The following is a 15,925-nucleotide window of genomic DNA, read 5'->3' as shown; positions in this document are numbered from 1 at the left end:
AGTAGCATTCTGTGAAAATTCTTTCTGTTCTGTGCATTCAACTAACAGAGTTGAACCTTACTTTTGATTGAGCCGTTCTGAAACACTCTTTCTGTAGAAACTGCAATTGGACATGCTAAGCACTAAGAGGCCTACATTGGAAAATGAATATCTTCAAATAAAAACTACACAGATGCATTCTGTGAAACTTATTTCTGATCTGTAAATTCAGTTAACAGAGATAAAACATATTTTTGATTGAGCAGTTATGAAACACTCTTTTTGTAGAAAATGCAAGTGGAGATTCGGAGCGCTAAGAGGGTAATAGTGGAAAAAGGAATGTCTTCAAATATAAACTACACAGTAGCATTCTGTGAAAATTCTTTCTGTTCTGTGCATTCAACTAACAGAGTTGAACCCCACTTTTGATTGAGCCGTTCTGAAACACTCTTTCTGTAGAAACTGCAATTGGACATGCTAAGCGCTAAGAGGCCTACATTGGGAAAAAGAATATCTTCAAATAAAAACTACACAGATGCATTCTGTGAAACTTATTTCTGATCTGTAAATTCAGTTAACAGATATAAAGCATATTTTTGATTGAGCAGTTATGAAACACTCTTTTTGTAGAAAATGCAAGTGGAGATTCGGAGCGCTAAGAGGGTACTAGTGGAAAAAGGAATGTCTTCAAATATAAACTACACAGAATCATTCGGTGAAACTTCTTTCTGATCTGTGCATTCAGCTAACAGAGTTAAACCATACTTTTGATTGAGCAGATCTGAACACTCTTTCTGTAGAAAATGCAACTGGACATTTGGAGCGCTAAGAGCGTAGTAGTGTAAAAAGGAATATATTCAAATATAAACTACACAGAAGCATTCTGTGAAACTTCTTTCTGATCTGAGCATTCAGCTAACAGAGTTAAACCATACTTTTGATTGAGCAGTTTTGAAACACTCTGTCTGTAGAAAATGCAACTGGACATTCGTAGCGCTAAGTGGGTAATAGTGGAAAAAAGAATATGTTCAAATATAAACTACACAGAAGCATTGTATGAAACTTCTTTCTGTTCTGTGCATTCAACTAACAGAGTTGATCCTTACTTTTGATTGAGCCGTTCTGAAACACTCTTTCTGTAGAAACTGCAATTGGACATTCTGAGCGCTAAGAGGACTATATTGGGAAAAAGAATGTCTACAAATAAAAACTACACAGAAGAATTGTGTGAAACTTCTTTCTGTTCTGTTTGTTCAACTAAAAGAGTTGAACCTTAGTTTTGATTGAGCCGTTCTGAAACACTCTTTCTGTAGAAAATGCAAGTGGAGATTCGGAGCGCTAAGAGGTTAATAGTGGAAAAAGGAATGTCTACAAATATAAACTACACAGAATCATTCTCTGAAACTTCTTTCCGATCTGTGCATTCAGCTAACAGAGTTAAACCATAATTTTGATTGAGCAGATCTGAACACTCTTTCTGTAGAAAATGCAACTGTACATTTGGAGCGCTAAGAGAGTAGTAGTGGAAAAAGGAATATATTCAAATATAAACTACACAGAAGCATTCTGTGAAACTTTTTCTGATCTGAGAATTCAGCTAACAGAGTTTAACCATACTTTTGATTGAGCAGTTTTGAAACACTCTGTCTGTAGAAAATGCAACTGGACATTCGTAGCGCTAAGTGGGTAATAGTGGAAAAAAGAATATGTTCAAATATAAACTACACAGAAGCATTGTATGAAACTTCTTTCTGTTCTGTGCATTCAACTAACAGAGTTGAACCTTACTTTTGATTGAGCCTTTCTGAAACACTCTTTCTGTAGAAACTGCAATTGGACATTCTGAGCGCTAAGAGGCATCTATTGGGAAAAATAATATCTTCAAATAAAAACTAAACAGAAGCATTGTGTGAAACTTATATCTGATATGTTCATTAAGCAAACAGAGTTAAACCATACTTTGGATTGCGCAGTTCTGAACACTCTTTCTGTAGAAAATGCAAGTGGACATTCGGAGCGCTAAGAGGGAAATAGTGGAAAAAGGAATATATTCAAATATAAACTACACAGTAGCATTCTGTGAAAATTCTTTCTGTTCTGTGCATTCAACTAACAGAGTTGAACCTTACTTTTGATTGAGCCGTTCTGAAACACTCTTTCTGTAGAAACTGCAATTGGACATGCTAAGCGCTAAGAGGCCTACATTGGGAAAAAGAATATCTTCAAATAAAAACTACACAGATGCATTCTGTGAAACTTATTTCTGATCTGTAAATTCAGTTAACAGAGATAAAACATATTTTTGATTGAGCAGTTATGAAACACTCTTTTTGTAGAAAATGCAAGTGGAGATTCGGAGTGCTAAGAGGGTAATAGTGGAAAAAGGAATGTCTTCAAATATAAACTACACAGAATCATTCGGTGAAACTTCTTTCTGATCTGTGCATTCAGCTAACAGAGTTAAACCATACTTTTGATTGAGCAGATCTGAACATTCTTTCTGTAGAAAATGCAACTGGACATTTGGAGCGCTAAGAGCGTAGTAGTGGAAAAAGGATTATATTCAAATATAAACTACACAGAAGCATTCTGTGAAACTTCTTTCTGATCTTAGCATTCAGCTAACAGAGTTAAACCATACTTTTGATTGAGCAGTTTTGAAACACTCTGTCTGTAGAAAATGCAACTGGACATTAGTAGCGCTAAGTGGGTAATAGTGGAAAAAAGAATATGTTCAAATATGAACTACACAGAAGCATTGTATGAAACTTCTTTCTGTTCTGTGCATTCAACTAACAGAGTTGAACCTTACTTTTGATTGAGCCGTTCTGAAACACTCTTTCTGTAGAAACTGCAATTGGACATTCTGAGCGCTAAGAGGCCTATATTGGGAAAAAGAATGTCTACAAATAAAAACTACACAGAAGAATTGTGTGAAACTTCTTTCTGTTCTGTTTGTTCAACTAAAAGAGTTGAACCTTAGTTTTGATTGAGCCGTTCTGAAACACTCCTTCTGTAGAAAATGCAAGTGGAGATTCGGAGCGCTAAGAGGGTAATAGTGGAAAAAGGAATGTCTTCAAATATAAACTACACAGAATCATTCGGTGAAACTTCTTTCTGATCTGTGCATTCAGCTAACAGATTTAAACCATACTTTTGATTGAGCAGATCTGAACACTCTTTCTGTAGAAAATGCAACTGGACATTTGGAGCGCTAAGAGCGTAGTAGTGGAAAAAGGAATATATTCAAATATAAACTACACAGAAGCATTCTGTGAAACTTCTTTCTGATCTGAGCATTCAGCTAACAGAGTTAAACCATACTTTTGATTGAGCAGTTTTGAAACACTCTGTCTGTAGAAAATGCAACTGGACATTTGTAGCGCTAAGTGGGTAATAGTGGAAAAAAGAATATGTTCAAATATAAACTACACAGAAGCATTGTATGAAAATTCTTTCTGTTCTGTGCATTCAACTAACAGAGTTGAACCTTACTTTTGATTGAGCCGTTCTGAAACACTCTTTCTGTAGAAACTGCAATTGGACATTCTGAGCGCTAAGAGGCCTATATTGGGAAAAAGAATGTCTACAAATAAAAACTACACAGAAGAATTGCGTGAAACTTCTTTCTGTTCTGTTTGTTCAACTAAAAGAGTTGAACCTTAGTTTTGATTGAGCCATTCTGAAACACTCTTTCTGTAGAAAATGCAAGTGGAGATTCGGAGCGCTAAGAGGGTAATAGTGGAAAAAGGAATGTCTCCAAATATAAACTACACAGAATCATTCTGTGAAACTTCTTTCTGATCTGTGCATTCAGCTAACAGAGTTAAACCATACTTTTGATTGAGCAGATCTGAACACTCTTTCTGTAGAAAATGCAACTGGACATTTGGAGCGCTAAGAGAGTAGTAGTGGAAAAAGGAATATATTCAAATATAAACTACACAGAAGCATTCTGTGAAACTTCTTTCTGATCTGAGCATTCAGCTAACAGAGTTAAACCATACTTTTGATTGAGCAGTTTTGAAACACTCTGTCTGTAGAAAATGCAACTGGACATTCGTAGCGCTAAGTGGGTAATAGTGGAAAAAAGAATATGTTCAAATATAAGCTACACAGAAGCATTGTATGAAACTTCTTTCTGTTCTGTGCATTCAACTAACAGAGTTGAACCTTACTTTTGATTGAGCCTTTCTGAAACACTCTTTCTGTAGAAACTGCAATTGGACATTCTGAGCGCTAAGAGGCCTCTATTGGGAAAAATAATATCTTCAAATAAAAACTACACAGAAGCATTGTGTGAAACTTATTTCTGATATGTTCATTAAGCTAACAGAGTTAAACCATACTTTTGATTGCGCAGTTCTGAACACTCTTTCTGTAGAAAATGCAAGTGGACATTCGGAGCGCTAAGAGGGTAATAGTGGAAAAAGGAATATATTCAAATATAAACTACACAGTAGCATTCTGTGAAAATTCTTTCTGTTCTGTGCATTCAACTAACAGATTTGAACCCTACTTTTGATTGAGCCGTTCTGAAACACTCTTTCTGTAGAAACTGCAATTGGACATGCTAAGCGCTAAGAGGCCTACATTGGGAAAAAGAATATCTTCAAATAAAAACTACACAGATGCATTCTGTGAAACTTATTTCTGATCTGTAAATTCAGTTAACAGAGATAAAACATATTTTTGATTGAGCAGTTATGAAACACTCTTTTTGTAGAAAATGCAAGTGGAGATTCGGAGTGCAAAGGGGGTAATAGTGGAAAAAGGAATGTCTTCAAATATAAACTACACAGAATCATTCGGTGAAACTTCTTTCTGATCTGTGCATTCAGCTAACAGAGTTAAACCATACTTTTGATTGAGCAGATCTGAACACTCTTTCTGTAGAAAATGCAACTGGACATTTGGAGCGCTAAGAGCGTAGTAGTGGAAAAAGGAATATATTCAAATATAAACTACACAGAAGCATTCTGTGAAACTTCTTTCTGATCTGAGCATTCAGCTAACAGAGTTAAACCATACTTTTGATTGAGCAGTTTTGAAACACTCTGTCTGTAGAAAATGCAACTGGACATGCGTAGCGCTAAGTGGGTAATAGTGGAAAAAAGAGTATGTTCAGATATAAACTACACAGAAGCATTGTATGAAACTTCTTTCTGTTCTGTGCATTCAACTAACAGAGTTGAACCTTACTTTTGATTGAGCCGTTCTGAAACACTCTTTCTGTAGAAACTGCAATTGCACATGCTAAGCGCTAAGAAGCCTACATTGGGAAAAAGAATATCTTCAAATAAAAACTACACAGATGCATTCTGTGAAACTTATTTCTGATCTGTAAATTCAGTTAACAGAGATAAAACATATTTTTGATTGAGCAGTTATGAAACACTCTTTTTGTAGAAAATGCAAGTGGAGATTCGGAGCGCTAAGAGGGTAATAGTGGAAAAAGGAATGTCTTCAAATATAAACTACACAGAATCATTCGGTGAAACTTCTTTCTGATCTGTGCATTCAGCTAACAGAGTTAAACCATACTTTTGATTGAGCAGATCTGAACACTCTTTCTGTAGAAAATGCAACTGGACATTTGGAGCGCTAAGAGCGTAGTAGTGGAAAAAGGAATATATTCAAATATAAACTACACAGAAGCATTCTGTGAAACTTCTTTCTGATCTGAGCATTCAGCTAACAGAGTTAAACCATACTTTTGATTGAGCAGTTTTGAAACACTCTGTCTGTAGAAAATGCAACTGGACATTCGTAGCGCTAAGTGGGTAATAGTGGAAAAAAGAATATGTTCAAATATGAACTACACAGAAGCATTGTATGAAACTTCTTTCTGTTCTGTGCATTCAACTAACAGAGTTGAACCTTACATTTGATTGAGCCGTTCTGAAACACTCTTTCTGTAGAAACTGCAATTGGACATTCTGAGCGCTAAAAGGCCTATATTGGGAAAAAGAATGTCTACAAATAAAAACTACACAGAAGAATTGTGTGAAACTTCTTTCTGTTCTGTTTGTTCAACTAAAATAGTTGAACCTTAGTTTTGATTGAGCCGTTCTGAAACACTCTTTCTGTAGAAAATGCAAGTGGAGATTCGGAGCGCTAAGAGGGTAATAGTGGAAAAAGGAATGTCTCCAAATATAAACTACACAGAATCATTCGGTGAAACTTCTTTCTGTTCTGTGCATTCAGCTAACAGAGTTAAACCATACTTTTGATTGAGCAGATCTGAACACTCTTTCTGTAGAAAATGCAACTGGACATTTGGAGCGCTAAGTGCGTAGTAGTGGAAAAAGGAATATATTCAAATATAAACTACACAGAAGCATTCTGTGAAACTTCTTTCTGATCTGAGCATTCAGCTAACAGAATTAAACCATACTTTTGATTGAGCAGTTTTGAAACACTCTGTCTGTAGAAAATGCAACTGGACATTCGTAGCGCTAAGTGGGTAATAGTGGAAAAAAGAATATGTTCAAATATAAACTACACAGAAGCATTGTATGAAAATTCTTTCTCTTCTGTGCATTCAACTAACAGAGTTGAACCTTACTTTTGATTGAGCCGTTCTGAAACACTCTTTCTGTAGAAACTGCAATTGGACATTCTGAGCGCTAAGAGGCCTATATTGGGAAAAAGAATGTCTACAAATAAAAACTACACAGAAGAATTTTGTGAAACTTCTTTCTGTTCTGTTTGTTCAACTAAAAGAGTTGAACCTTAGTTTTGATTGAGCCGTTCTGAAACACTCTTTCTGTAGAAAATGCAAGTGGAGATTCGGAGCGCTAAGAGGGTAATAGTGGAAAAAGGAATGTCTCCAAATATAAACTACACAGAATCATTCTGTGAAACTTCTTTCTGATCTGTGCATTCAGCTAACAGAGTTAAACCATACTTTTGATTGAGCAGATCTGAACACTCTTTCTGTAGAAAATGCAACTGGACATTTGGAGCGCTAAGAGAGTAGTAGTGGAAAAAGGAATATATTCAAATATAAACTACACAGAAGCATTCTGTGAAACTTCTTTCTGATCTGAGCATTCAGCTAACAGAGTTAAACCATACTTTTGATTGAGCAGTTTTGAAACACTGTCTGTAGAAAATGCAACTGGACATTCGTAGCGCTAAGTGGGTAATAGTGGAAAAAAGAATATGTTCAAATGTAAGCTACACAGAAGCATTGTATGAAACTTCTTTCTGTTCTGTGCATTCAACTAACAGAGTTGAACCTTACTTTTGATTGAGCCTTTCTGAAACACACTTTCTGTAGAAATTGCAATTGGACAATCTGAGCGCTAAGAGGCCTCTATTGGGAAAAATAATATCTTCAAATAAAAACTACACAGAAGCGTTGTGTGAAACTTATTTCTGATATGTTCATTAAGCTAACAGAGTTAAACCATACTTTTGATTGCGCAGTTCTGAACACTCTTTCTGTAGAAAATGCAAGTGGACATTCGGAGCGCTAAGAGGGTAATAGTGGAAAAAGGAATATATTCAAATATAAACTACACAGTAGCATTCTGTGAAAATTCTTCCTGTTCTGTGCATTCAACTAACAGAGTTGAACCCTACTTTTGATTGAGCCGTTCTGAAACACTCTTTCTGTAGAAACTGCAATTGGACATGCTAAGCGCTAAGAGGCCTACATTGGGAAAAAGAATATCTTCAAATAAAAACTACACAGATGCATTCTGTGAAACTTATTTCTGATCTGTAAATTCAGTTAACAGAGATAAAACATATTTTTGATTGAGCAGTTATGAAACACTCTTTTTGTAGAAAATGCAAGTGGAGATTCGGAGCGCTAAGAGGGTAATAGTCGAAAAAGGAATGTCTACAAATGTAAACTACACAGAATCATTCGGTGAAACTTCTTTCTGATCTGTGCATTCAGCTAACAGAGTTAAACCATACTTTTGATTGAGCAGATCTGAACACTCTTTCTGTAGAAAATGCAACTGGACATTTGGAGCGCTAAGAGCGTAGTAGTGGAAAAAGGAATATATTCAAATATAAACTACACAGAAGCATTCTGTGAAACTTCTTTCTGATCTGAGCATTCAGCTAACAGAGTTAAACCATAATTTTGATTGAGCAGTTTTGAAACACTCTGTCTGTAGAAAATGCAACTGGACATTCGTAGCGCTAAGTGGGTAATAGTGGAAAAAAGAATATATTCAAATATAAACTACACAGAAGCATTGTATGAAACTTCTTTCTGTTCTGTGCATTCAACTAACAGAGTTGAACCTTACTTTTGATTGAGCCGTTCTGAAACACTCTTTCTGTAGAAACTGCAATTGGACATTCTGAGCGCTAAGAGGCCTATATTGGGAAAAAGAATGTCTACACATAAAAACTACACAGAAGAATTGTGTGAAACTTCTTTCTGTTCTGTTTGTTCAACTAAAAGAGTTGAACCTTAGTTTTGATTGAGCCGTTCTGAAACACTCTTTCTGTAGAAAATGCAAGTGGAGATTCGGAGGGCTAAGAGGGTAATAGTGGAAAAAGGAATGTCTCCAAATATAAACTACACAGAATCATTCTGTGAAACTTCTTTCTGATCTGTGCATTCAGCTAACAGAGTTAAACCATACTTTTGATTGAGCAGATCTGAACACTCTTTCTGTAGAAAATGCAACTGGACATTTGGAGCGCTAAGAGAGCAGTAGTGGAAAAAGGAATATATTCAAATATAAACTACACAGAAGCATTCTGTGAAACTTCTTTCTGATCTGAGCATTCAGCTAACAGAGTTAAACCATACTTTTGATTGAGCAGTTTTGAAACACTCTGTCTGTAGAAAATGCAACTGGACATTCGTAGCGCTAAGTGGGTAATAGTGGAAAAAAGAATATGTTCAAATATAAGCTACACAGAAGCATTGTATGAAACTTCTTTCTGTTCTGTGCATTCAACTAACAGAGTTGAACTTTACTTTTGATTGAGCCTTACTGAAACACTCTTTCTGTAGAAACTGCAATTGGACATTCTGAGCGCTAAGAGGCCTCTATTGGGAAAAATAATATCTTCAAATAAAAACTACACAGAAGCATTGTGTGAAACTTATTTCTGATATGTTCATTAAGCTAACAGAGTTAAACCATACTTTTGATTGCGCAGTTCTGAACACTCTTTCTGTAGAAAATGCAAGTGGACATTCGGAGCGCTAAGAGGGTAATAGTGGAAAAAGGAATATATTCAAATATAAACTACACAGTAGCATTCTGTGAAAATTCTTTCTGTTCTGTGCATTCAACTAACAGAGTTGAACCCTACTTTTGATTGAGCCGTTCTGAAACACTCTTTCTGTAGAAACTGCAATTGGACATGCTAAGCGCTAAGAGGCCTACATTGGGAAAAAGAATATCTTCAAATAAAAACTACACAGATGCATTCTGTGAAACTTATTTCTGATCTGTAAATTCAGTTAACAGAGATAAAACATATTTTTGATTGAGCAGTTATGAAACACTCTTTTTGTAGAAAATGCAAGTGGAGATTCGGAGTGCTAAGAGGGTAATAGTGGAAAAAGGAATGTCTTCAAATATAAACTACACAGAATCATTCGGTGAAACTTCTTTCTGATCTGTGCATTCAGCTAACAGAGTTAAACCATACTTTTGATTGAGCAGATCTGAACACTCTTTCTGTAGAAAATGCAACTGGACATTTGGAGCGCTAAGAGCGTAGTAGTGGAAAAAGGAATATATTCAAATATAAACTACACAGAAGCATTCTGTGAAACTTCTTTCTGATCTGAGCATTCAGCTAACAGAGTTAAACCATACTTTTGATTGAGCAGTTTTGAAACACTCTGTCTGTAGAAAATGCAACTGGACATTCGTAGCGCTAAGTGGGTAATAGTGGAAAAAAGAGTATGTTCAGATATAAACTACACAGAAGCATTGTATGAAACTTCTTTCTGTTCTGTGCATTCAACTAACAGAGTTGAACCTTACTTTTGATTGAGCCGTTCTGAAACACTCTTTCTGTAGAAACTGCAATTGCACATGCTAAGCGCTAAGAAGCCTACATTGGGAAAAAGAATATCTTCAAATAAAAACTACACAGATGCATTCTGTGAAACTTATTTCTGATCTGTAAATTCAGTTAACAGAGATAAAACATATTTTTGATTGAGCAGTTATGAAACACTCTTTTTGTAGAAAATGCAAGTGGAGATTCGGAGTGCTAAGAGGGTAATAGTGGAAAAAGGAATGTCTTCAAATATAAACTACACAGAATCATTCGGTGAAACTTCTTTCTGATCTGTGCATTCAGCTAACAGAGTTAAACCATACTTTTAATTGAGCAGATCTGAACACTCTTTCTGTAGAAAATGCAACTGGACATTTGGAGCGCTAAGAGCGTAGTAGTGGAAAAAGGAATATATTCAAATATAAACTACACAGAAGCATTCTGTGAAACTTCTTTCTGATCTGAGCATTCAGCTAACAGAGTTAAACCATACTTTTGATTGAGCAGTTTTGAAACACTCTGTCTGTAGAAAATGCAACTGGACATTCGTAGCGCTAAGTGGGTAATAGTGGAAAAAAGAGTATGTTCAGATATAAACTACACAGAAGCATTGTATGAAACTTCTTTCTGTTCTGTGCATTCAACTAACAGAGTTGAACCTTACTTTTGATTGAGCCGTTCTGAAACACTCTTTCTGTAGAAACTGCAATTGCACATGCTAAGCGCTAAGAAGCCTACATTGGGAAAAAGAATATCTTCAAATAAAAACTACACAGATGCATTCTGTGAAACTTATTTCTGATCTGTAAATTCAGTTAACAGAGATAAAACATATTTTTGATTGAGCAGTTATGAAACACTCTTTTTGTAGAAAATGCAAGTGGAGATTCGGAGCACTAAGAGGGTAATAGTGGAAAAAGGAATGTTCTTCAAATATAAACTACACAGAATCATTCGGTGAAACTTCTTTCTGATCTGTGCATTCAGCTAACAGACTTAAACCATACTTTTGATTGAGCAGATCTGAACACTCTTTCTGTAGAAAATGCAACCGGACATTTGGAGCGCAAAGAGCGTAGTAGTGGAAAAAGGAATATATTCAAATATAAACTACACAGAAGCATTCTGTGAAACTTCTTTCTGATCTGAGCATTCAGCTAACAGAGTTAAACCATACTTTTGATTGAGCAGTTTTGAAACACTCTGTCTGTAGAAAATGCAACTGGACATTCGTAGCGCTAAGTGGGTAATAGTGGAAAAAAGAATATATTCAAATATAAACTACACAGAAGCATTGTATGAAACTTCTTTCTGTTCTGTGCATTCAACTAACAGAGTTGAACCTTACTTTTGATTGAGCCGTTCTGAAACACTCTTTCTGTAGAAACTGCAATTGGACATTCTGAGCGCTAAGAGGCCTATATTGGGAAAAAGAATGTCTACACATAAAAACTACACAGAAGAATTGTGTGAAACTTCTTTCTGTTCTGTTTGTTCAACTAAAAGAGTTGAACCTTAGTTTTGATTGAGCCGTTCTGAAACACTCTTTCTGTAGAAAATGCAAGTGGAGATTCGGAGGGCTAAGAGGGTAATAGTGGAAAAAGGAATGTCTCCAAATATAAACTACACAGAATCATTCTGTGAAACTTCTTTCTGATCTGTGCATTCAGCTAACAGAGTTAAACCATACTTTTGATTGAGCAGATCTGAACACTCTTTCTGTAGAAAATGCAACTGGACATTTGGAGCGCTAAGAGAGCAGTAGTGGAAAAAGGAATATATTCAAATATAAACTACACAGAAGCATTCTGTGAAACTTCTTTCTGATCTGAGCATTCAGCTAACAGAGTTAAACCATACTTTTGATTGAGCAGTTTTGAAACACTCTGTCTGTAGAAAATGCAACTGGACATTCGTAGCGCTAAGTGGGTAATAGTGGAAAAAAGAATATGTTCAAATATAAGCTACACAGAAGCATTGTATGAAACTTCTTTCTGTTCTGTGCATTCAACTAACAGAGTTGAACTTTACTTTTGATTGAGCCTTTCTGAAACACTCTTTCTGTAGAAACTGCAATTGGACATTCTGAGCGCTAAGAGGCCTCTATTGGGAAAAATAATATCTTCAAATAAAAACTACACAGAAGCATTGTGTGAAACTTATTTCTGATATGTTCATTAAGCTAACAGAGTTAAACCATACTTTTGATTGCGCAGTTCTGAACACTCTTTCTGTAGAAAATGCAAGTGGACATTCGGAGCGCTAAGAGGGTAATAGTGGAAAAAGGAATATATTCAAATATAAACTACACAGTAGCATTCTGTGAAAATTCTTTCTGTTCTGTGCATTCAACTAACAGAGTTGAACCCTACTTTTGATTGAGCCGTTCTGAAACACTCTTTCTGTAGAAACTGCAATTGGACATGCTAAGCGCTAAGAGGCCTACATTGGGAAAAAGAATATCTTCAAATAAAAACTACACAGATGCATTCTGTGAAACTTATTTCTGATCTGTAAATTCAGTTAACAGAGATAAAACATATTTTTGATTGAGCAGTTATGAAACACTCTTTTTGTAGAAAATGCAAGTGGAGATTCGGAGTGCTAAGAGGGTAATAGTGGAAAAAGGAATGTCTTCAAATATAAACTACACAGAATCATTCGGTGAAACTTCTTTCTGATCTGTGCATTCAGCTAACAGAGTTAAACCATACTTTTGATTGAGCAGATCTGAACACTCTTTCTGTAGAAAATGCAACTGGACATTTGGAGCGCTAAGAGCGTAGTAGTGGAAAAAGGAATATATTCAAATATAAACTACACAGAAGCATTCTGTGAAACTTCTTTCTGATCTGAGCATTCAGCTAACAGAGTTAAACCATACTTTTGATTGAGCAGTTTTGAAACACTCTGTCTGTAGAAAATGCAACTGGACATTCGTAGCGCTAAGTGGGTAATAGTGGAAAAAAGAGTATGTTCAGATATAAACTACACAGAAGCATTGTATGAAACTTCTTTCTGTTCTGTGCATTCAACTAACAGAGTTGAACCTTACTTTTGATTGAGCCGTTCTGAAACACTCTTTCTGTAGAAACTGCAATTGCACATGCTAAGCGCTAAGAAGCCTACATTGGGAAAAAGAATATCTTCAAATAAAAACTACACAGAAGCATTGTGTGAAACTTATTTCTGATATGTTCATTAAGCTAACAGAGTTAAACCATACTTTTGATTGCGCAGTTCTGAACACTCTTTCTGTAGAAAATGCAAGTGGACATTCGGAGCGCTAAGAGGGTAATAGTGGAAAAAGGAATATATTCAAATATAAACTACACAGTAGCATTCTGTGAAAATTCTTTCTGTTCTGTGCATTCAACTAACAGAGTTGAACCTTACTTTTGATTGAGCCGTTCTGAAACACTCTTTCTGTAGAAACTGCAATTGGACATTCTGAGCGCTAAGAGGACTATATTGGGAAAAAGAATGTCTACAAATAAAAACTACACAGAAGAATTGTGTGAAACTTCTTTCTGTTCTGTTTATTCAACTAAAAGAGTTGAACCTTAGTTTTGATTGAGCCGTTCTGAAACACTCTTTCTGTAGAAAATGCAAGTGGAGATTCGGAGCGCTAAGAGGGTAATAGTGGAAAAAGGAATGTCTTCAAATATAAACTACACAGAATCATTCTGTGAAACTTCTTTCTGATCTGTGCATTCAGCTAACAGAGTTAAACCATAATTTTGATTGAGCTGATCTGAACACTCTTTCTGTAGAAAATGCAACTGGACATTTGGAGCGCTAAGAGAGTAGTAGTGGAAAAAGGAATATATACAAATATAAACTACACAGAAGCATTCTGTGAAACTTCTTTCTGATCTGAGCATTCAGCTAACAGAGTTAAACCATACTTTTGATTGAGCAGTTTTGAAACACTCTGTCTGTAGAAAATGCAACTGGACATTCGTAGCGCTAAGTGGGTAATAGTGGAAAAAAGAATATGTTCAAATATAAACTACACAGAAGCATTGTATGAAACTTCTTTCTGTTCTGTGCATTCAACTAACAGAGTTGAACCTTACATTTGATTGAGCCTTTCTGAAACACTCTTTCTGTAGAAAGTGCAATTGGACATTCTGAGCGCTAAGAGGCCTCTATTGGGAAAAATAATATCCTCAAATAAAAACTACACAGAAGCATTGTGTGAAACTTATTTCTGATATGTTCATTAAGCTAACAGAGTTAAACCATACTTTGGATTGCGCACTTCTGAACACTCTTTCTGTAGAAAATGCAAGTGGACATTCGGAGCGCTAAGAGGGTAATAGTGGAAAAAGGAATATATTCAAATATAAACTACACAGTAGCATTCTGTGAAAATTCTTTCTGTTCTGTGCATTCAACTAACAGAGTTGAACCTTACTTTTGATTGAGCCATTCTGAAACACTCTTTCTGTAGAAACTGCAATTGGACATGGTAAGCGCTAAGAGGCCTACATTGGGAAAAAGAATATCTTCAAATAAAAACTACACAGATGCATTCTGTGAAACTTATTTCTGATCCTTAAATTCAGTTAACAGAGATAAAACATATTTTGGATTGAGCAGTTATGAAACACTCTTTTTGTAGAAAATGCAAGTGGAGATTCGGAGCGCTAAGAGGGTAATAGTGGAAAAAGGAATGTCTTCAAATATAAACCACACAGAATCATTCGGTGAAACTTCTTTCTGATCTGTGCATTCAGCTAACAGAGTTAAAACATACTTTTGATTGAGCAGATCTGAACACTCTTTCTGTAGAAAATGCAACTGGACATTTGGAGCACTAAGAGCGTAGTAGTGGAAAAAGGAATATATTCAAATATAAACTACACAGAAGCATTCTGTGAAACTTCTTTCTGATCTGAGCATTCAGCAAACAGAGTTAAAACATACTTTTGATTGAGCAGTTTTGAAACACTCTGTCTTTAGAAAATGCAACTGGACATTCGTAGCGCTAAGTGGGTAATAGTGGAAAAAAGAATATGTTCAAATATGAACTACACAGAAGCATTGTATGAAACTACTTTCTGTTCTGTGCATTCAACTAATAGAGTTGAACCTTACTTTTGATTGAGCCGTTCTGAAACACTCTTTCTGTAGAAACTGCAATTGGACATTCTGAGCGCTAAGAGGCCTATATTGGGAAAAAGAATGTCTACAAATAAAAACTACACAGAAGAATTGTGTGAAACTTCTTTCTGTTCTGTTTGTTCAACTAAAAGAGTTGAACCTTAGTTTTGATTGAGCCGTTCTGAAATACTCTTTCTGTAGAAAATGCAAGTGGAGATTCGGAGCGCTAAGAGGGTAATAGTGGAAAAAGGAATGTCTCCAAATATAAACTACACAGAATCATTCTGTGAAACTTCTTTCTGATCTGTGCATTCAGCTAACAGAGTTAAAGCATACTTTTGATTCAGCAGATCTGAACACTCTTTCTGTAGAAAATGCAACTGGACATTTGGAGCGCTAAGAGAGTAGTAGTGGAAAAAGGAATATATTCAAATATAAACTACACAGAAGCATTCTGTGAAACTTCTTTCTGATCTGAGCATTCAGCTAACAGAGTTAAACCATACTTTTGATTGAGCAGTTTTGAAACACTCTGTCTGTAGAAAATGCAACTGGACATTGGTAGCGCTAAGTGGGTAATAGTGGAAAAAAGAATATGTTCAAATATGAACTACACAGAAGCACTGTATGAAACTACTTTCTGTTCTGTGCATTCAACTAACACAGTTGAACCTTACTTTTGATTGAGCCGTTCTGAAACACTCTTTCTGTAGAAACTGCAATTGGACATTCTGAGCGCTAAGAGGACTCTATTGGGAAAAAGAATGTCTACAAATAAAAACTACACAGAAGAATTGTGTGAAACTTCTTTCTGTTCTGTTTGTTCAACTAAAAGAGT

The sequence above is a fragment of the Symphalangus syndactylus genome, chromosome Y (assembly GCF_028878055.3).
Source record: "Symphalangus syndactylus isolate Jambi chromosome Y, NHGRI_mSymSyn1-v2.1_pri, whole genome shotgun sequence".
NCBI lineage: Eukaryota > Metazoa > Chordata > Mammalia > Primates > Hylobatidae > Symphalangus > Symphalangus syndactylus.
The sequence above is the reverse complement of the archived record's forward strand: the minus strand, read 5'-3'. Positions refer to the sequence as shown.